Source organism: Tinamus guttatus, unplaced genomic scaffold (assembly GCF_059628265.1).
Source record: "Tinamus guttatus ecotype Peru unplaced genomic scaffold, ASM5962826v1 Tinamus_guttatus_pri_ptg000048l, whole genome shotgun sequence".
Lineage (NCBI taxonomy): Eukaryota > Metazoa > Chordata > Aves > Tinamiformes > Tinamidae > Tinamus > Tinamus guttatus.
In genome coordinates, this window is record NW_028288582.1 from 8,499,475 (window position 1) to 8,523,498 (window position 24,024).

Sequence of the window (24,024 nt, forward strand, 5' to 3'; positions counted from 1 at the left end):
CATCTCCCTCACCTCAGAAGTTTTGGTGAGGTTAATCACTTATTTAGGCTTGAATGTCTTCTCAGGACATTCTCTCTCACCTCAGTTTCTACCTTCTACTGGTTTTTACCATTGTTACGCCAGCCTGCCTAATTTCATGCAAGTCCAAGTTTCATGCAACTCTCACTTAAAAGATTGAAGTTCTGTATTCTCCTTACATCATCAAGCCATTTTACCAGTCTTCCTACTTTACCTGTTGCCCTATAAGGGCAAGGGGGAAAAAAAATATATATAGATTTTAGAGGACAGTTCTTTGGCCCTTCATTTGTACAGCATTGCCAAACACCTGCTCTCCCATCACCTGCATGTCCAAGAAGAACTCCTGCAGGCTTCTCAGACTCAAAAAAGAGGGAATCTCCTACAGCTTTATCTAGGCAGCTGCTAAACTAAAGCAGTCCTTCAGTGACAGGGACTTTTCTAGGAGAAAACAGCAAACGAGGTGGGGGGGAAGATTTGGCAACACAAAAGATTCAGAGATAAACTTTTTTTTGTGTGGTAGGGAAGATACAGAAGGAAAGGCCTGTTCCTTCAAAAATAGAATATTGTCTGGGAACTATTAAATAACAATATAACTAATTACCAAGATAATTATCTCATGCTGGAGAACCAAACAGCTGAAATACAGAAGCTGCTGAGAGCACTTACTATAGTAAATTACTGAAATGCTTCTCATATTTTAGTGTCCTAATTCAACAGCATAAACTAAGTGTTACATTACTTCTCTATTGACTTTTCCACATGTGATTAGTTATTATTAGGCTCATAAACATGAATCAGGTGGAAGGTCAAGTAACTAAGACTTCTAGAGCCTTGTCAGCTGTACAGCATTATCTGCACTGTGAAGGTGGATGCACAGTTTACCTGAATAAAGAGTGACGCAAGTAATCAACAAAATGCTTTAATATCCATCAAAAATACTAGATCAACACAAAGTGCATAAAAAGTGAATATAAAAGATGACAAATCACAGCAAATCTGCATGTTTTTTCTATCATTGTTCAAAGAGTAAAAATGCAATCGAGAGAGAAATCTGAAATCATTAGTTTTTGTCTCTGTCTTGTGTAGGTTTTTTCAGCCAACACAGAAACATTTGCACTCCTAGATATTAACCAAGTCTCAAAAAAATTTCCATGTCTCCTACAAGTGTTACTCCTCTTTTAAAAAATAAGGAGACTGAGGATGATTAAGTGACTTCTCCAAGATCACTGAGGGACTTCTGGAAGAGTCAGGACACTTCACGCAGGTTATTTGCATTAATAAAGAATGGACAGGAGAGGCAAGGGGGAGAAGGGAGGTCCTTTCAGCCTCCAGGAGCAGAATAATTATTTCTTAAATTAGTATTTTTATTCAACCGAGTTTGAAAGCAGCACATTCCCCTAGCCAAATCAAAATGCTCATGGCTCATTTTCTATGAGCACATGAGCACAACTTGCCTCCTCCCACGATTCCAGAGCTCATTTGTGACAGTTTCTTCTCCCTACTACCAGGTCTTCTCAATAGCGTGATAGCATAACCTTTTAAAAAAGGGAAAAATCCAGAGATACAGACTTGTACTTAACTCCATCCCTAGGTATAAGTAATCCCCACGAGATCAGTGGAACTTATTGTACAAATATGGACTTGTAGTTCACCTTAGAGATACTAAATAAGCTTCATTGCATACATTCTTGCAGGCAAGGTAGTTTTAAGAGTCATATTCATCACCACCATAAGCAGACACAATTGCATTTAAATCAAAACAGCTACTGCCATCATATAACAATGAACAGGGCACCCTCCCTATAATAATGCCTTTGATTTATTCTGTGATTTACCTTTGCATAAAAGAAAAGTCAGTCAATAACAAATAGAAAATATAAACTGGTATGAAAGCAATTAAGGTAGCTCCTGTTTAGATATTGTGCCCTGTCTAGTCTGCCCTCAGCCCTCCTAGGGATATAGCTTAGGTAGACGTTTATAGAGAAATGAGCCCTTTTCTGTATCCTTTTCCACTTACTATAATTGTTGTTGTATAACATCACAGCACTGGGGGCTTGGCTTTATCCTTCTCCTGTTTTGTTTCCTTTCTATTATTTCCTTAATATTTTCAAATAATGACAGAACATTAGAGTTTCTCGTTATCTGAAAGTTTCTTTGAAAATTCACAATAAATGAAAATTTAACTTTCCGGTCATTAACATACTAAAAGAAGTTGTGGCTAAAGGAAGAGATGGATGGTTCTGATGGATTGTTCTTATCCATTACATTAAAAAGCAAGTCACCAGTGACAGAAGCTAGGTAAAATGAGTATCAGGAGAAATCAAAAGGCAGATTGAAACATCAATCAAATGAGACTTTCATATCCTTTTCTTCTTCTATGGACCACTAAGAGAGGCATTTAGCTGGGTAGAGTACAAAATTTTTCTGCCGTGAGGGAAAGCCTGAAGTATTTTTGCTGCCCAATAGAGAGCAGCGCATGTTACAACCATAACCAGCAGCTGGTGGTGCAGGATGCTGTAGGGTAGCACACAGGGACTCCTCTCCACAGGTTGAAGGGCTCAAGGTTAAAGAGACTGAGTGGAACATGCTCCTAAGTTAAAAATAACTTGGTTTCTAAGGAAAAATCCTTGAAACATGCAAATTATGGAACTGGCTATTTGTGCAGCTTTTGCATGAGGTAGATACCTCAAACACCCGAGAGAGGACTAAACATTGGAATGACTTTACAGATCTGATGTTAACATTTCCAGGCCTCAGTTTTCATCTGTAAATTGGAGATGACAGAGAGCACTTCCTCAGCCCAGAAAGATAGTATGAACTAAAAAAAAAAAAAAAAATTTACATGCTTAAGTTACACATTTGCTTTGTTTCAGGAGAAGAGATACAAATGCATTAGTTTTGTTTTGTTTTTTTTTTTTTAAATAAAAAGCGTTTTTTTTTTTTTTTTTTTTTTTTAAATCTCTATTTTCTATTTCTATTCTCAGAAGTATTGTTTGGAGTTGTGCATCATATACAGCACTCTGGATATGGGTCTCCCATATTTAGGTGCTCCAATTGTTTAAAGAACTCTCCAGCTGGGTAGCAAGACTATTTGAGTGCTAATATAGTGTTTGTAAAGAATGGGACATCAGTTCCCATTTTAGCACATAAATCTTGGCAAGTTTGAATGGAGCATATTCAAATGGGAACAAATGGACTTTTTAAGCATGTAATTTAAAACAAAATATTCAGCACTTACATGAATAAGCTCAGCAACTGCATTTCCCCTAGCTCGACATCTAAGAGCCTGTGGATGACAGTTCAGGCTCATAGCTGCCACTGCATGCACATAGCATGCTAGAGCACCCAGCTCCAAGGTTCTGCTATGAGAAACCCACACTCCAGATCCCCTTCTGCTCTCTTTTCTAAGGCAAATGCTTTCCCTTCCCACATCTGTGTCTCCCAGATAGTTCCTGGGAAGGAAACTAGCATGTAGTCAGAACCAGACTTGAGTACCTCCTAAGCATGCGCATGCACTCATACACATACCCATTTTGAGCTACCAGTGGACTTTTGCTAAAATACACTTTCAAGACTTCTTTCTAAATATACTGCTAACCAGAGCTGCTTGTCACTGCAGTGCCAGCAGTTAGCTTTATCTTTCCAACCAAGAAGAAGAGCAAAGAAAGTCTATCTGGGTTGGAGGAAGCAATTTGTGGATCAGGCTGTTTATTTGTGGCATTTTCCTCTCACAAAGAAGGTGCATGCATCCAAGGCAAGACTGGAATGAGAAGAAAAGTATTGTGTAGCTGCAGTGAGAGGAGTTAGTTAAAAAGCACAACTGGGAGAAATATTGTATCCTTCCCTATTCCTGTAGTCCTATCAGCACTGATACCATAAAAAAAAGTATGACTGGATCCTTTACTGAACACTGCAGCCAGGCGGTGTCCTCCTTAATCCAATATTTCTATTTAATTTCAATACAGTGAAGGAATTTTACATTAACATAAAAAAGTAAAATTGCTCCATCTCTCACTATGCAGCAGATGGTCTCAAAGTCACTGAGAAGACACTTATTCAGGGATTTCTATCGCCTCCTCCCCATTCATGTTCCAGAGTTGCTCCCATCAGCACTACATCATGCAGGCGCTTCCCCTGTTCAAAGTCAGAAAGGACAAGCAGCTCCTCAGTGACCTAATGAGCATTTGCACTGCCAGACTCCAGCAGCTCTATCTACCTCTGCCACACCATAGGAGCAGCAGCGCTACAGAAGGAATTCCGTGGTCAGACCCTCAGTGGAGGAAAGCAGCAAAAGGCCACAAGCTTATCATGAACTACTCAGATAATCAAAGGAGAAAGAACAATAGGATCAAGTTAAAGATCAGATATGTTGTTCTAGAAGATCAGGTCTGCTCATAGGTTCGTCATAAAGGGTTATGAAGAAGTGAAATTTGAGCAAACTTTCTATCAGAAATAAAAAAAGGAATCCTGGAAGTCCAACATTATCCAACACATTCAGCACTTTGCTGTCAAGTCCTTCCCTGTCCCACCCCATTTGATAGACCACTAGAAAGGTTTGATAAGGGAACATTTGGTGAGGCCAATGGTTTCCACCAGGGGAAGGAGAGGGTGATGTAGGCTGCGAAATTTCCACCCTCAGAAATATTCACAAAAGACCAGAGAAATATCCTGACCTGACAGGACCTACCTTAAGCGAGAGGTTAGGCCAGATGACTGGCCTGGGGACAAGTTAGGCCAGTTGTCCCTTACCACCTAATTTATTTTATGATTCCTTAAACTTATAATCTAAGTCCTGGAATTCTCACTGGGGTCCTAGACTTCGAAAGGCAAAGTCTTACATGAAAATGTTTGCATTTTACTTCAGTAGTTTTTATTTTACATGGTTACATTTAGCAACATAAGTGTTTACATTTTTCCCCTTTCCCCCAGTAAAAGATGCCATCCAGTAATTTCTAATAAACACCAAGTTCAATCAGTTACAGGTGCAAAATAATTATATTTCATTAAAAAAGGCATTTACCAAAAAGAAATTAAGTACTTCTGTCCAGAACTGACTATGACAAGTTCTCAATTTTTCATTAGAAAGTTTAAATTATAGGCAGTGCTAGACAGACAGGAGCACACATTCTTTGCAGATGGAGATATATTCATAATATTTGTACAGTTAGGTCACTATTTCATTTCTATGCATAGTAGTACATTTCTGTGTATCCTAATGCTCAGGTGTGAATTACAATGAGCCATTTGATGAAGTTCCACTTGACCATTGTAAAGACAACAGACAATACAGACATTGGCGATATAGCTCCGGGCCAAGTGAAGAATATAAGAATATCACTAAAAGCCAGTGTTTGATCCTTATAAGTAAATACCAAGGCAACTATATGAAAGTGTTGTTCATTTAGGGAATAAAGATATGGATTACTTGACAAGAGCAATCATGTAAAGCTAGAACACAATTGAATGCAGTCTGCTTGGATGTTCTGTTCTGGCAAGTCCCCTAACACTCGTGTTGCACTCCTCTCAGTTGCTCTAGTTACCACGATGTTCTAACAGGATGAGTAAACCCTTTTTTGGGGCTAGTTTGCCACCCTCCACCCCACCCCCAGATTGTTCAGAGCTGTCTCAAAGCAAAAAGCAGTAGGAGGTACTGATGAATGCTTTGGGCAGCACCCTCTCATAGGGGGGCACAGCCAACTTCTTCTGTCACACTTCACTTTTGTATTATACTACCTAAAGTATAGGGTGGTAAGTTTAGAAATCTTCAGGAAGTTCTTGCGAGCCTTTTCCTTGATCCAATGCCTGTCACTAAAGGAAAAAAAAAAACAAGTTCCCCCACAGCTGAAGCTCTAGGAAAGAGGGTACTTTAAGTTACTAGATGGGTTAAGCAGTCAGCATGTGAATCTGAGAGCCATTTTGTCAGAAGTTTTGTCTGTGAACTAAATCTAACAGGCTTTAGAGAACATAGCAGAGGACAGAGTTGAGAAAGGATGTCCGAGACAGGGACAGACTTAGACCCTAAGCAAGGAGGCTCTGGCCAGATAATCTGGAGAGCACTCCACCAAACAGGTCCCTCCATACCAACCCGAGAAGAGGAAATAGTCACAACAAGCGCTTTGAAAGCTTCTAAGTTTGCCTTGCTATTGCTCATCATAGTGCCTTATCAGGACCTCTCTGTCCTATCCCTGACACCAACATCTCTCCCAGTGTGTTCCCAGCAAGTTCCCCCATCCACAAGCACTCGCGTTTCCTCAGGATACTCCTATACAGACCAAGCAGCAGCTCAATACGAAAACAAACATGTGCATCTCAGTCCAGTATATCTCTCTAACTGTTCTCTGTAATGGCAGTTTATACTGAATTGTCTGGAACAGTTTTTAGTGAACATAATTACTCAACAGGAAGCATAGAGCATCAATTAATCTTAGCATGAAACTCAATTTTAACTTAGTTTTAGTACTTCAAAATAATTTGGTTATTTTGGTTAATTTTAATTTTTGCTTTCTTTCATTTACAGAAGTGGATATTCTGTTTTGCTGCAATTAGTAAATTTATATCAGACACTTCTGAGCACCAAATCTGAAAGCATCCAAACACTGCAGCAAAATATAAGTTGTAATGCACAGATTAACTGCCGCTCAGAGCTAGGGATGGAATTAATTGATGTGAGACACTTCATTATATGAAATTGTTTGTTGCTTGGAACACAATAGCAATACCATTTTTCCTCCTACTAAGAGATACCTTTTTCAATCACTTCACTAACACTGCTAAAGCACAACCATTACTGCTGGTAGAGAAGTAACAGTTACATTTTACAGCAGGGATGTAAACAGTATGATTCCAGGTACAGTTTTTAAGAACCTGCTACTGCAAAAGCAAAGTAAAACAGAGAAGTACCCCTCTTGCAGGCTGAACAAATAGACTCAAAACAGATTATCACTAGCACACGCCATTTCTTCAATCAGAAGAATTGCTCAGAGTACTTTTATTACATTTCCCAGATGTGGAGGCAAGAACTGTGCCAGTTCAGACCTATAAAATAGTCTGCACAAAGTGGAAAGTGATTAAACATGCTGAAATGATTGTACTGCCTGATCAATAGGTCCAGGGTAGGATGATCAGCATTTCCATCATTGTGCCATGTTTTATCTCTTCTCACTGTAAGTTTTTGTTATGATAATTTATAAAAGAAACATGTATTTGTAAAGCAATTAAGAGGCTTCATTCTCTTCCTAAGAGGACCTTACAGCAACATATATTGATATCGTTTTGTAAGAAATCTTAACAATATAAATTGCTCTGCTCAAGCATCCCCATAACTCCAGTCAATATACCTCCTCAAAAGAGGCCTGAAATAACTCCTCAGTTTCAGTTTGGCTCCTGTTCACTCGGACTTCACAAAAGTGTTTACCAAAAACCTCCATTTAAAGAAAACTTTCCAGTATGAACAGCCCTGTCCCAAATTTATCCTACAAGAGAGAAGGGACCTACTTGGCTGTAGCACTACACAAACATCTTTCAGAGTATGGCGACCATCCTATTAAAAAGCAAGTCAAAACAAAGTTCAAAGAGCAGCCTGAAAATAATGGGCACTGACAGGGGTAAAAAAATTGCATCAATAAGTCCAATAGTCAATAGGGCCACTCAGAGCAAACAAGCGTTGTCATTGACTGTCATAATTTTGAACCTCCCATAGAGGACTTCATTTGGCCAGTGAGCCAAACGGCTTTAAAATCCTCTTTAAAAGAAAAGAAGATCACAACACCAAAAACTTTTTCAAGATTATTTTGTGCAGCTCATGAGAGTACATCAGAAGATCAAAGCTTTTCCTTAGGACTGGAAGGGATTAGATCCCATAGAAAATACCTGCTTGCGCTTTCTTTACAAGGAAGGAGAAAACAACAAAAGCACAACTATAAAAAAACTTGACTCCTTTTATCAGTTTCCCATCCAAAACACACTACTTATTTAAAAGTAGTTGTATACTGTGCTGCAAATGCTACAGCAAAATAGAAGCCTTCCAATATTTGAAGCTCACAATGCAAATGCTTATGCCACAGTACAGGTTTCTTCATTAAAAGTATGTTGGTTTAAGCAAAGGACAAACCTACCTCCTCTTCTGAGGGAGCACATAGCCTTGTCACATGCAGTGAATATATATCTGTATGTATTCATTCATACCTGTATGAATTGCATCCATTTGAGGGGAATGATTTCTGGAAATATCCTTCATTTCATTGCCACCTCCCCAGACCTGCATGTGGAGTGCAGCAAAATAAAAGACATGTAGGAAAAGGAGCACCTCATCATTTCACAGGAATTTGGAGGCAGTAAGCTCTTAGCTCTGACCCTGACACTCGGCTTGCAAGTCTTTTTGCCCCATCTCTCATCATTAGAAGAAAGATGACAGCACTTGAAAAACCTCATTATTTTGATACCATGATAATAAAGGTGCTGACAATGGCTGTGACAAAATTGAGAGCATTAGACAAATAGCATTATAGCCCTTCCTTTGGAGGCTACAGGAAGCAGGTACAGGCAGCCAACCCTCAGTGAAAAGACTACCAAAGTAACTATCTTTGATGAAACAATCTTTGCTGAAATTATGAAACTATTTTAGGGGCAGCAACAACAAACATCCAGAGTTCAAGTAGAAGAGCTCAGTCTTCAAGTTGAAGAGAGCTTTTGCTCCATCTATGTCTCACACAGCTCTTGATCAGCATCTTCCCCTTGCTAAGCTCCCTATGCTGACCAGCTAGGTCACCTGGTATGTGTTAGAGTATTCTCTCAGGCTGTTTTTTATTTTCTCTCACTGCAAGTTCTGTGGTTTCTATTTCATGGGGACAGGTCTCCTAAATCAATTCTTGTAACCCGCACTAGCAGGAGGAAAAAGGAGAGCCAGAATTCAAATACCTCAGCTACCCAGAAGTTCCAGGTTAAATCTAATTTATCCTCAGAAATTTTTCCTGGTTTTGTCTTCCCTCCACCTTGCTCTTTCACATAACAGTTAGGAAAGAGCAAAGAGAGAAAAGTGTTTTAAGAGAAGAGGCAATAAATGCATAAGAACAAGTAAGCATGATCTGAGGAGGAATACTCTTAGTCTTGCAGTTGAAAGACTATTTTAAGCCATCAAGAATGGGCTTAAAGACAAAAATTAAATTTGTTTTAAGAAAAAATATCAGTAGGTTAAATGGATAATATAACATGATAGCGTGATAGCCTGTGAAATTTCATTTGTGTTATGTGAGAAACTGAAGAGAAAAAGAGAAATAAGGTACGGTGACTAAACAGTCTTGGAGTTCATCTAGCGTAGAAGACAACAAACAATGCAGTATATTTCTCCTACATTAAAAGGCAAAGCTAATATTCCTTCAGGTATACATCCTTTGTTTGAAAAATAGGTAAACAATATTTATACTCATTTTAAGGGCAACATCATCCTCATTTACTGAGCAAAACAGCAGTTATTTTGGTCCAAAGACTGCGCTTATAGACTGTTTTCAAGATTACATATTTGAAAGTGTTTCATTTAGTTTATTCATTGTTCATCACTCATATACACTTAAGATGCTTCAGGACTACAGCAGAGAAAAACCAATACTGCCTGTCTTCTTAGACATAAATACTTCTCATACCATATAATATGCTCATAGCTTCCATAAACAATGATGAAAGTACATCAATTGAAAAAAAATAAAAAGAGTCTTGAAAGAGTGCATTGCTTGATTAAAATCCCCATGCTTGTCATTTCTCAAAAAAATAAATATTTTCTATCTAGCATCGGCACTTCAGTATCAAAAACACTGATTTTACCCAAGGTCCTGGATAAAATGGACCTGAAATTAAGCATCTAAAGCTTGAAAAGCTTCTTACCTAAATTAGCATACTAGAGTATTTCCTACAAATGATATCTCACTGTAGTGTTATTTTTCCAAGACAACAGGTACTTAAAAAAGCCTTAACTCAGATTTACAAAAATACTCACAATCACAATAAATGAATGGGATGAGGAACAAAACCCAGAGGAATAATATATTCCTTACTTTTAAAACAGCATCATTAGCCAGATGCTTACCTGGTACAAATGCAGTGAAATAAATCCCATAGCTTCACAGCTTTATCTAAGGTTTCTCTCCAAAAGACCTTAGCCTTAAACATCAGAGGTTCTGGGAAGCCCCACAAAGGGGATCTGTACCTTTAGAAGGCACAGAGCGGGGTACAGAACATGCTGAGACACTTATTTCCCACATTACAGAAGCCAGGTAAACTTTGTTTTCAGACCCCAGCTGCCCCAGATTGCTAACATCTCAGCTGGGGTGTATGAGGAGGCTTAAATACCTAGCAAAACATTAAAAAAGGAGTATATGAGCTCTCCACCTGTCTCCACATAACAGAGCCTAAATATCTCCCATTCATTAACCTTTCTGTATCTGTCTAGGCCCTTCAAACAGGGATTCCTCAGCTCTTTCCCAATTGCTCATCTGGAGGAGCCCACCCTATAGTCTACTAATGACTTCTTTGGTAGAAAGTCATAGCTTGTATCTCAAGTGACTCTTTCTGCAACTTTCCCCAGTATTAGTGGTGACTCTCAAAAACATTTCAGACCGTTCTCAGCAAAAGCTAGCTGGATAGCATCTTCCACTTTCCCTATGCCGCCCTTCTTGAGCAGCATCCTCTCTTCAGGCTCAGACTCCAAAAACTGCCCTGGGGAAAGGACAGGTCAAAGTTTTCCAGCAAAACACTCCTATTGCCCATTGCTGCCTTCAAAGTTTGATGTTCGCATGGCTGTGTGTGCTGCTGAGCACACCCAAATACACTCAACCCAAATACTACTCCTCCAGTACTTGTAGTGATTTATCTCCCTGCTCTTTATTTGTCTTTAATGAGCTACCTTTGTGTTTCCACCCTCTGAATTAGCAAGCCTGTCCATTTTAACTAAGAGCCGTTACATTTCATATGTATTTAAATTCAATTTAGAAAGAAGGGAACAAGCTGTTCAGTATACATTATTCTGTGCTGCAGCAGACACACTAATTTTAGAGTACATCATTTCCATTAACACATAAGAAAGGTTTGGTTCTTTATTCATTTATATAGTACTTGATATGCACAAGAAGGCCTCAACAGAATGGATGGCTATAAGAGCAAGAAAAAATTTTCAACACTGTCAAGCAAGCTTAATAAATCTGGACAACTGCATTTTCTTTGAATCTACCTTTCATGTTTGACTTTTATTACTTATTTACCTTGTTAGGTCTAAATGAACAGAAAAGTCTTGGAATACATAAGAAAAACTGCTGCCTACCATCACAGAATGAATGTTGAATTTGTAGAAACCTAGTGAGAACTTAGCTTGTTTTAAATCCTTTTCCTCACTTCTACAGCCATCATTCAATCCCAAGATGGAAGCAGAAATAAAGCATATTGTTAATTGTAATCATATTGACCTCATTTTTTTGAGAATTCCTTCAGCAAATTACTATCTTCTATAATAGTCCAGAGGAAGAAAGAACCTGAAATTGAAGATCAGTGAGGGGAAGATGTAAAAATCTGTTACACGTGACTCAAAGGAGTTAAACAGAGAGCAAGATTGTTCTGAAATAAAATGGATTCTAATGCAGGAAGGTAAAAGGCTTACAAATGGGAATAAAATTATGATTTTCCATAACCTTTAATGAAGCATTTAGAAAAGGTTGAAATGGTCACACACCTTTCTACAAGATGCATAAAATCTACATTTGTTATAATAAGCTATTCCTATGCTTACTACTGACACTCAGTATATAAACCATAAATGTGTAGAGCCAGTGATCACCTGAGTACATCACCAGTTTAAGCTTTCTCTTTTTTCTTCTCAGTTTCCCATTTCTGTAGCCTTATCTCTGTCTAAGTCTCCAAAGCAAATGCTTTGGCTGGAACGTTTCTGAATCACGTTGAAAAAGAAAGTAACAGAAAAGGACCAAATATCAGAGCATTCCAGCAGAGATTTTTAGCTAACTCAGGCCTGATCAATAAGAGGCAATAGAGCTGAGCCTCTTGCTTGGATTATTGTCCAGAACTCAGGAAGCACCAGTTTGTGAGTCTGCCAGGAAGTAAATACATAATATGAAAGTACTCAATCTACCTAACAAGATAAAACAACATGATACATCAGTGTTAAATCACAACCTTAAGGAGTGTTCACAACCTTAATGACTGATTTAGTTGATAATTCAAAGAACTCTCAAAACACCGGAGAAGAAACTCATGCCAAAATTCCCACAGACTCATCACCATTAAATTCAGCAGGGCAGAACCTTCCCTTACCCACTGTAAGGGTAGGCACCTAGCCCTATCTTTTGCTTGGACCACCAGTGGGAACTCTGTCTTACTATACAAACATATTTCAATGTTTCTGTATTCTTAGATGTTCAGGAGTGGCTCTTCCTATTGCAGCTGAACGCAGCAATGGGAGAACGAGCAAAGGGTTTTGCCTTCCTCTTCCACTCTGTTTATTCGAAGGTCTGTAGGGAGCAGCAGAACTCTTAAGTCTTATCAGAAAGAGGCCAAGAAATACAGATACACCTCAGCCCTCCTGCCAACATGTCTGGAACTGTTAGAATAGATTACATGAAAACAAGACAGAAACAGGACACCAGGCGTTAGACCATGAAAGGGTGTCACTTCTCAGCAAGGACATAGTTGCCAGTAGGAAGATCGCAGATGATGCCGAAAAAACTTTGCAAGGGAGAAAGAAAGTCAGGAGAGTACAATATTGTTAGAGCAGGTTATTATCAAAACCATAATTGGATACTCCTGTAAGCAGTCAAGAAGATTCCTCATCCAAAGAGGTGAAACTGCTGTCAGCCTTGAGCTTCATCTCCCACAACCTCAGGAGCACTGGAAGAGGTACAGCTTCTTTCAGAAAGAGGATGGATATACTGAGAGAAAGAGACTAGCTGATGCTGAATTTAAAAAAAAAAAAAAAAAAAGATGCTCAGCAGCAGAGAAATAGAAAAAATAAATGTTGGAAAACATTTAGACCCTAATACCAAGAGCTTAGATGTTTACCAGTTGCAATGGGGGAGCAGTTAAGCAGTGAGTCAGTCCATTTGCCACCCTTCATTCAGCACATACAGAACAAAAGTTTCGAGTCTTCCTGTGATCTTGTGCTATGCATAAGCAATACAAGGACATGGGAAAGTTAAATCTCTTTTAATTTTATATTCTTCATTCTGATTAAGCAGAAGCGGTCACAGGGGTGTTAGGAATGAACAATGTACAAGTGAGACATGAAGCTGTGGGAGAAGAAGCCTTTTGACCCTGAGATTGTCTTTATATGAAGACAAAGAGAATATATCACAGTAATAGAGGAACCCAAACTGTTCTGTATTAATTGTTTGATTATCGACAATTTTTTTTTTAAACCTAAGCTACCTTGTGCTTGTCCACAAGGTCTTTTGACTAATACAGTGCTTACTCCTACCACAGACCTTCCCTTTTTCACCTTATGTTCTCAGGTCCCTTACAAACTATAGCTTTCTTGAGTAGTCACCAGAAAATCCCATACAGAGCATAGCCAGCTAATCAGTGGAGACTGCTGATCAAGTGCTGCTACCTGTTTCCTGTCATTTTTGGTAGCTGATTTGTGGTGTCTGATTTTCAGGCATAATGGTGCCTTCCCCAGTTCAGAAGTGAAGTGAAGTTGCTTTAGCTAGAGACAAGCCTTTGATCTGAGGTGGGTTAATCCAACACCTCCCTCAATAGCAGGAGCTGTGAAGCTCTACCTCTGGTCTGGAACCAGAAGGAGCCTAAAGAGAGTATTTTGCAATGAGACAAAAAAAAAAAGGAAATAAAAATTACTCTGCTATTAAGCAGTAGCACATTTCTGTGCTGATACCAGAAGATGACAAAGGAGATATCTTTTAGCAGAGCCTGTGGGAAAGTTAGAGGAAAGGGGAGATAGACTTATGGGACAGTAAAGGCAGTACAGTCTAGTATTAATTGGTTCATGTTTTAGCTGCCAATGCCATAATTTGACCTCTGCATCCTTAGTAGATTTGGTCATATGAGCCACATGATGTTCTTTCCAGCTCTTTGAGGACTGGCCCATAGCCTCAGCACACATTAGAATGCACGCTAATGCTGTCTTTTGAATGAGATGTAAACCTGATTCTAATTGCTTGTGGTTATTAGAGTTTTGCAAATGTAGAAACAATATTTCCAGATCTCTTGGACACACTGTCTTATTGGGACTATTACTCTGTCTTTCTTGCTTCATGTACGGTTGTTTCATTTGAAGGGATCTGCTACTAGATCAGACTGTTATTTCAAGGTATGCACTGTGATAAGATAACAATATTACAAACCTCAAGTCAAATTAGCCACTAGTTTCACTTAACAGCCAAATAAATATATATATATATATTTAAATTTCTGCTATTTGCATAGCTGAAGTAGCATTAGCTTACTGAACCTAAAGTACCATATGCTTGCCTTTCCAAATCCTATTCTGGATTCACAAAATACAGGCACTGTATTGACTCCAAAAAGAAGTCCTGAAGTCCAGAAAAGAGATGTAGACCATTTGAATAAGGACCCTTGATTCCTTAAATAGCTGAAGAAAGACACGTGCCATATGGTGAAGGCGACAAGAGCTACAGTGTTCAACCATTTTGCATTCCAAGGTTTTCTCCAATGCCAACAAACAGCTTGGAAAGTATCCATCTATGTGGATTAGGTAGATGGGAAGCACTGTGAAATGATTGAGTTCCTCTGGGGACTCACACTTCTTGCCTCGCAGAGGAATCACAAGAGTGCTAAGGAGCTCGGCTGCTCCGTTCCATGCAGCTCTGCGTCTGCTCAAGATCCCAGGGGACTCCAGGGATCCAAAGGCAGATTTCTGTAGGACTGCTTAGAGAAAACAGCCTTTCTGTATTCCTGTCTTGAAAGCAGGTACCTGCACTTCAGCCAACTACTACTTCGGAGCCAGTCTCGCTCATTATCCTTGAAAGGTGTAATCTATATCATTTATTTTAAAGGTATACATTTGTTGGCTTTAATCACAGTTATGATTGAATAAAGCAGTCTTGTACCTGGGACTCACTGCTGTACATCTGGATAAAGACTGGGATGGTTTTCTGCCGCAAAGGCAGGTTTGGCCTCAAAAGGAAGTACAGAAGAGCATGTGACAGGACTTAACCAAACAGTAGTAAGACTCACCTGAACATACGCATTTTTTAATTGCTAAATAAGATACGTTCCCCAACACCTAATATTTTTAAAGGGATAATTCATTCCATCATAATAGGCTTAATTGTTCTCGGATTGCTCACATCCCACACCTGACTTTTTTCTTTTTTTTCTTTTTTTCCCCCCCAAAAAGCATTTTCAAAGCATAGATTTGGCCTTGTGCCAGCTATAGTATATGATTCAGTGATTCTAAAATAAATGGGATGAAAATTACAGAGCCAGCTCTAGACATAGACAAAGTATGCATTTGCGAGGGTAGCTGCCTGCTTTGCCTCTGCCAAAGACCTGCTACAGCTCCGCCAAGGGAAAGGATGTTGTAAGGAGGCCGATAGCTATTGCTCATCCTCTTGCAGAAGCCCCAGCACAAACAGGAGCACCAGGTACCTGCTTTTCACCCCAAGATGAAATTCAAGCCTTGCCTTTAACCTCTGAGTTTTCCTTGGGCTCGTGCATCATTCTGCATTTAACTTATTAATTGATGCTTGTCTGGTTTAACACGGCTTTCAAAATAATGAAATAATTTTCAAATCTTCTTGTCAGCCAGTCAGAAAAGTAACCCCAAATGTATCTAGGAGTACTGAGATGTGTTTAAATATCTCAGAACTGTCATCCCTAGATATTCTACCTTCTAGACTGGTTATTTGACACCCTCCACTCAAGTCATCCCACCAGAGTCTTCTCATTTTCTCTTGAAACCCCATCCTGAGACACTGATCTGTTACATTTCCTACTGTCCCCAAAAATCCTAAGAGATTTTCCCTGCCTGGTTAAACTGATAGTTTAAATAGATGAGAGGAGCAAAGGGTAGGAGAGCAAGTCAAGTGAAAGACAAGTGAACTGATTTGCCCTCAGTTGGGAGCAGTGGCTTATTTGACATACCCAAGAGTCCCATATAACAGTTCCTAGCATAGATAAGTGTCTTTAAAATGAATGCAACATACCCTAAGACAACAGCAAATCTGTTCTGTATAATGGAATACACATGCAACTAGAAAAAAAATCAATTGCAAATAGCCCCACAGAGCTCACAGAGATGGACTGAGATAATCTTTATCTGTATACGATGAATAAAGCCTATGCCAGCTAACTCAGGCAATTCCACTGAGTTATTTCATTAGAGTTACAGTCAGTGATGAATAACTTCTTCACTAAGAGCAGAATTTAGTCAAAGGATTCTAAATCTATGACAGGCAGGAAGAAGAGGATTACTTGACTGAGATTTTGAGCAGCCAGAATAAAAACAATTTCTGAACTGAACAGGAATCTCTCTTTTTTTATAATGAATTCCTTCTTCTAACCTAACAAACTATGCAAATGTCTCAGATTATTCTTTAGGATAGTTGTTTACATGCACATTAAACCAGTTCTCTAGACAGCAGACTTCTAAAGCAAATCACTCAGTGCTTAGTTATCTTAGCAAAAGGGATGTAAAAATCTATCCATGGTGAAAACGCTCATTCTCTTCAGGGGTAAAAGATAAGGGTTGGAAGGACAAACCAGAAGGAAAATCTGAGCACATGTAAAATACTCATAATTTCTGTTGAATTTAGCCACCTGGAAGCATCTCCTGGGAATGTATCTGTAGATACATTCTCTATAGTCATAGATTTCTTAATGTAAAATATAAGCACTCTGTTGCAATACATTTGTATTATAAACACATATAGGACAGGTTTATTAGCTGCATCAGGTTCTGAAAGTTGGGATGCTTGAACCAGCTCTATTAGATTTCTTCCATTTTGACTTCTGTCTTTGGCAGTACTGGTTCTGTTCTCACAAAAGTACGAATTTATTTGAATGCCACTGAAGGGAATGGATTTGGAAAGGCTGAGTCCCATTATTAAAATAAATCTACTGACAATAGCCATTTTGCAAAAGAAAAAAAAAAGCAATTTAGGAAGAAAAAGCATTTAGAGACATAGGATATTTTGGAGCAGTTATCTGCACTTTCAGACAGCCACACGCTCCATCTTCTAAACAGTTTTCTATCTGCTCTTCTTATTGCGATCATGTTGCTCTATCATTAGCAGGTAAAAATTTCCAACAGAAAATGTCATCATTGCCAGTCTTATTCATTTTTTCTTATGCCAACATTTTTCTTTAGACAAAACAGGTTTCTCTCCTCCCTCACAGGCTACTCATGCTTTGTTTTCTTGGTATAATCAAGACCAGCTTTGCTGTTGCATTCCTTTTCTAAGATACTTCTTCAGTTTCATAAAAACCCAAATATCTATTGGACATAATTTAGCATAACCATTTTGGGTGAAAGGAATATAATTTTTCAGACTTAAATTATAACTTTATTCTCCTTATTATGTAAAACAAGTGGCATTTTAAAAAGATATTTAACATTTATAGTTCTTTCAGATTCTCTGGAGGTTCCAGGCAGCAGGACAGCTGGAATTGTACAGACCAAAAGCTTTGCATAGAAGAACTGTTATTCTCGGTAGTCTTAATTCTACTCATTATTCAGTATGATTTTATTCACACATCCACATGTCTACTTACAGATATCTTGCTAGATCTTGGAGAGGTGTGAAATAAACATATAACTAATGTCTGCAGGAAAGATGTTCATCTACTCAGAAAAGTTCTCTTTTGCTGTGCATTCCTCAATGACAAAAGATTCAATGATTCCCCAAAGCTCCAAAACTTGGAGGCCCTGAGGGGGACTCTGGAAAAGTAGAGAAAAATTACACTGGCAATAATTCTAACCTGCAAGGCAATTTTCGATGTATTCACATGCTAGTTTTAACATCTGCAGTACTTAATTCCACATTAGGAAACAAAATATTTTTCTTCAGATTTATCTCATTAATATTTCTACAAATGGACTTCTCAAGACATAAGTCATTTTACGCAGATATTTACTACTGGCTATCCAATCCATGTTCCGTGTTGAAACAAAGGTTTGATAGGTGCAGACAGAGAGAGCAGCTATAGAAGTGTGAAGATTGTCTGAAGTCAAACACTAAAAAGAAGGGGTAAAAAAGTGAAACTGCTAGCACATTGGAGCAAAGCACTTAATAAAAAAAGTAGAAGATGATTCACAATGGCCTAATTACATTAGAAACAGTTCTTGTTCAGCTAGTAGGAGAACAGAACCCAAGGGAAATGTAGGAAAAGGTGTCCCTTTGGTCAATTTAATTTTTTTTTTCTTACATGTGGAAAAGCATTCCTCATGAAAGCTGGATTTGATTCTGCTATCATACAAGAATTCATCATTAAAATTAATGTCTTAAAGAAGTTGTTGGCTGTTACCACTGACAGCATTGGACAGCCATTACTTATACTAAACTTTGCGAAATGGCATAAAACATATGAGCAAGTATGATTCCAATGGGAAATCTCTACAAACATCTATATATTTGATTACCTGTGCAATATATTTATGTCTATTTCTTCCTACAGGAAATAACGGAGTGTGTTAAGCAATATACCAAGTACTAACTGGCATTAAAATATATTGCAAAGATGATCTGTGAGTCTTGAAAAGTGTAACCATTCTTATTCTATAGGAATAGTTTATCTGCTCCAAGAAATACAAGCTAGCTAACGCTTTTCACAGTATGCAGATGATCATCTTCCCAAGTAGGAGACTCAAAATGAAATATTATTAACAATTTATGATTATTTCCATGCAGATATAGAATGACTAATTCCTATCATATTTTTCTGTAGTTGCAGGAGGGAGTGCTTCTGCACCTGTTTCTTTTCCCTCAAATCTAATCATCAGTAAAATTGCACTCAGCCAGCTGTTAAATTTCAGATCCATTAGTATATTTGATACATTTAAAGACTGACTAAATATGAAGTCATGTACCCATTAAAAAGTGCAGCATTAATACCAAAAAATGGTCCCCATGTTAGCCAAGCTCCACATTATCTGTCCTAGTTTTTGCTGTAATGCCAACCAAATTCAAACCAAGGCTGAATATTCCTTTACAAAAAAGAGCATCCAGTTAATCTGATAATTAATGTTAGCAAAAGTTTGGTAGAATGTGGAAAGTTTCAAGGGATCGTTTTTAGAGCTTAATTCACCTTTAACTATTATAAATTTATGCAAAGCCTTATGTAGGGAGCAGCTTAGCTCATTTCCCATGACATTATTTACAGAGCGTATGTCATTTTAGCATTTTGAGAATGGAAGACTAATTAATACATTTAGTCACAAATTCTTACATTTTGTTGATATACCTATATATCAGCTGACTTTTGTATGAATGAAACATAATCTGTATTTGGTCATACATATATTTGAAGACATCAACAAACAAAATCAAACATTGCAAGAATCAAGGAATGGTTGAGGTTGGAAGGGACCTCTAAAGATCATCTAGTCCAGCCCCCTGCTCCAGCAGGGACACCTAAAGCACGTGGCACGGGGTGGCATCCAGGCAGGTTTGGAAGATCTCCAGAGAAGCTACAACTTTATCACAGCTGTTCTAATACAGTCATAATTACCCATCAAGATATTTATAGTGTAAACATGCAAGTTGAACTCTTAGGCTTTATGTACTATTTATCAGATACATTTCATGAAAATAATGGTCTTAGGTATTTGAAGTACATATACATGCATACGCACATACACACATAAATCACAAAAGGTTGCTCACACTTAAATAGAGAAATACAGACAGATAAATACCTAGCTAGAATAGACATGAAGAACTAGTAGCATTAATGATAGCTGAGGTCACTCAACATTTTTAATTAACAGATTGCATAGCACTTTGTAAAATTTTAACTATCATGATCAGAATATTCCATTCTATATTTTTATGTTGAAATGGCTTAGATATTTCTGAAAAAATAACAGAGGGAAAACTTTTGTTTTACTCATAGACATTGATTTTTTTAATTAAGAAGCCCTTGCACTAGCATTCTTTAGAGCAGGAACTTAAAATACTGAAAGAAAGCCTTCCAGGATATCAGGAATTTGTGCTATAACATTTTAATAAACATATAACATTTTTATAAACATAAGAGACAGAATACATTGAGAAGTCCCTCAGCCAGCATGTACTTTGTCAGTGAAACGATGTTCTCTTAAAATGTTTTAAACTGAGCCCACAGAGCAATATCTCCCTAGTCCTATGCTGTCAGAAAATAAGAACAAAAGGTGTCATCATTTTCTCTTCTTTTCTGCCTGATAGACCTACCCAACCTCCTTAAACTCCCATAATGGTATCAGTTTCTGCACTGTTGATCTACTTGTCCAGTCTCTGCAAATTACTGCAGCTGAGCATATGCATAGTTCCATACGGCTCTGTTTTTCAATTAGGAAATTAGATTTAAAATATTCATTAAGATATATTGTTGCAGTCCCTGCAGCACTTTTCCATTATTTAATGCTGTGGTCATAGATAGTTCTGGGTAATTCCAGGAATAGAACTGCCACCTTCACACAGAAATGGATTGTTTGACATTTTTATCAGCTCTAGCCTTTGTTCCATGGAGATGACAGCCAGTTGCCTACTTTGGCATGACTGGTAGGAAAGTAGGTAGAGAGCACAGCTGACAGCATCTCACAAGTGTGTGATGCTTAATCAGCATCACAGCCACGTGCTTCTTCTGTAAGGCCATGCTGTGGAGGTAGAGTCGTGACAGCGTGTTCCAAGGTGTCCTTGCATTTCTTCAAGCTTGCTCTGCCAGCCTTTCATCATGGTTTACTAGTATTTATAAAGGCATACCCTTAAAATATCCAGATGTGGTTAACAGAAGCAAAAATAGCAGCTCTGCCTTCACTTTATACTGGGACAAAACAGTGCTAAATTAGGCAAGTAAAAAAATCAAAATAGCACAGCTCAGATTAAGGCTGACAAAATTTCTCTCTATAAAGTCACAGCTCTTTGAAAATCCCCTTCACTTCAGGTTAGTTCTTTAAAGAGCACTGGCTTTAAGCTAAAATCATGCCAGGACATATTCTTCCAGCTTTACAAAAAGATCTACCTTGTTTAGTGGAGCAAGATTTTGGGCGACTTTTACTTAGAGATTGCTAAACTCTATATACTAAGCCCTTCATTCACAAGCTAAGAGAGGAGCAACCATGAAATTCTTTAACCTCAGAAAAAATATATTACTTCACAGAAAGCATTCCAGTTTTCACTGGCATTTGCAAAAACATCATGTATATCATTGCATAAAAAGAGCAGTATTTTTGAAGACTAGCATGTGAGCCAGGGACACTTATACATATCAGATGCTATGAATTTTACTCACCTATAAAATATGAAGGGGGAGTACACGGTGCATTATGTTTATGTTTCTCATGGCATTGTTTTTTAAATGAACAAAGCAGTCCCTATGAGTCTATGCCAAGCACAGTGAATCAATCATCTTTTGCCATTAAAACTGCTGAACTGCTAGTTGCTCTTTTCTAGACAGTGAAATAAATTGTTGATTGTATTTCATTAATTGGATATTGGTCTATAGGTATCTTTTGCAATTACTCTCAGATGAGTCACTGACAATATTTGAAATAACATACTGCCTGGTCTAGGACAAGATGAATGAAACAAGGGAACACACAGGTGATACAAGAGCATGCCCAAGATCGAACCTCACTTGACACTGGAATCTGTCTCAATCACATCAGTGAGAGATAGCAGAAGCTGTGGAGAAAGAAAAGGAAAATGAGTAACTTTATCATGCTACAGGGTAATAAAAGAGACATTTTAAAATCTGATAGTCTGAAATATGTTATTATCAGTCTATTGAGACTATTATTTTTCCTTTAGTAAACTATACTGTTTGTATATTGTAACTACACAATATTATACAATATTACCTTTACACAGATTTTTTTTTTAATAGTTGTATTGACTAAACAGCATTTTCCATCTTGTTTCCCTTAAAATTTACAATTGCCTTAGAGGAAAACTCATACATGATGACTTCTAATTTGCCAATGATATAACAATATCCATGCAAATTATGAAAGCTGACTAATTTTTGTATTTGTATATCAGGCGAATAAATAATCTTAGAGTCACTAATTATTTTTCAATGTTGCACATGAGAATGTGATTAGGCTGACTACCACTGACACTGTTTATCTGAGGATATTATTAAATCCCCTTGGAGATCTTTGGTATATCAAGACCCGTAATGCTTAGAGCATAGAGCTTTCCTCTGTATTAACTCATTTATGGAGCGATTACACAGGATTTACTACCAAAAGAATGTCACTGAGCAAACAACTAAAGTAGAATTCATAGCTCCTGCCTCTTTATCAGAACATCTCACAGCCTTAAAACTTTTTTGGCAAGGTTGTCTATAAGAAAGCTATTTGCTATATATCAGTAGGAGGTAGGGGATTGGCTGGATTTAATAGGCTAGATTAACCTTCATGGAAGACAGCTGGTAAAGGCTCTGAAGGCAGCAGAGATTTCTCTCTGCTCAAATGATTTATTTGCTCCAAGAACCATAATTTAATTAAATTTGTGGGCATATGAAGCCCACAATGTTTAAATAAAGAAATGTTTGAATTTAATCTATTTCAAAATCATGAAAATTCATTCAAAATGAGGTTAAAATTTTGTTAGAAAGCTACTAGAGAGGGCTTATCTGTGGACCAGAGAGAACAACGCAATAATGCATTGAACTGAACAGTCTCCATTTTATTGAAAATCAAGATTTCAAAGGGAAATAACTTTTATCACTTTTCAATTTTGTACCTGAAAAAATATGTAAATACAAAATGGATGGCCAGAATGAGACTATTTCCAAATCAGTACTCTTACAGTGGACTATTGTACTGTCACTAGTAGTTGAGAATGAAAGTACAGTGTGAAGTCTCATAGCATTGGTATCTATTAAATAAATGCACACCTATTGATTATGAGGCCTACAGTTTGTTTGACAACATCAAGAAAGATATGAGAGACACATAATCCAAAATAGTACTGCCAGCTCACTAAAGAGGCAGAAGTACTGAGGTACTGCAGATTTCATGGATTTTTCCTCACCTCCCCTTTGATTTTAAAGCTAATATTGATGTAAATCAATGTGATGAGAAACCTCATGCCGTGTATTATTTTAATGTCTTCCCTGAGTGTCTTTGCACATTTAATTCAAATTTGTCATGGAAGAAGTTAAAACTTGAAATCATCCTAAATACTTGAAAGGGATCTTCCTTGTTCAGTGAACAACACAGTGGTACAACAAGAATAATGTGATAGAATTCACATAATGCTTTTCCTCAGAGTACCTTAGAGAACATCATCTAGCTGTCTGCAGTTCTTGACGTGAAGCTGTTCCCAGGGCTAATTTAAACCAGTGCCAAGAGAATCAGCAATGTTTTCCTTTTCTGTAAATGCTGAGATTCTCTGCTGCTCTCTGTAGTACAAGTGCCCCTGAAATGGGTCACTGTATTCAAAGATATGTTCACATAAATATCCTGAAGGTCACCACTTTACAGCATCCACCAGTAATCAATTGGGAATACTGGAAAGTAGAATTTTCTGATGTAAAACAATCACCAACCCACACACACACACACAAAAAATAAAAAAAAAATAAATAAAAAGGTTAATAAATATGAATGTATTTGAGTGAAGAAAAAAGAGATCTTTTATTATATTTATCCTTCTGGGCATATTATGCTGCATTTCAGATATTGCAAATGAATGCTACAGCGTTGTATGGGTTACTCTCTGTGGTCAGATCCTGTAATCCTTACTCAGAATTTACTCAGGAAAAACTGCCTTTGCCTTGAGTGAGAATTTGCTTGAATAAGGACTGAAGAGAGTGTTTGGAATCTTACCA

General features: G+C 37.8%; 1 protein-coding gene across 2 annotated transcripts in view; it reads left to right on the forward strand.

Annotated features, from left to right (window-relative positions):
• The window catches only part of BEGAIN (brain enriched guanylate kinase associated), a 141,232-nt gene that overhangs the window by 46,406 nt on the left and 70,802 nt on the right, over positions 1-24,024 (forward strand). The window lies entirely within an intron of this gene.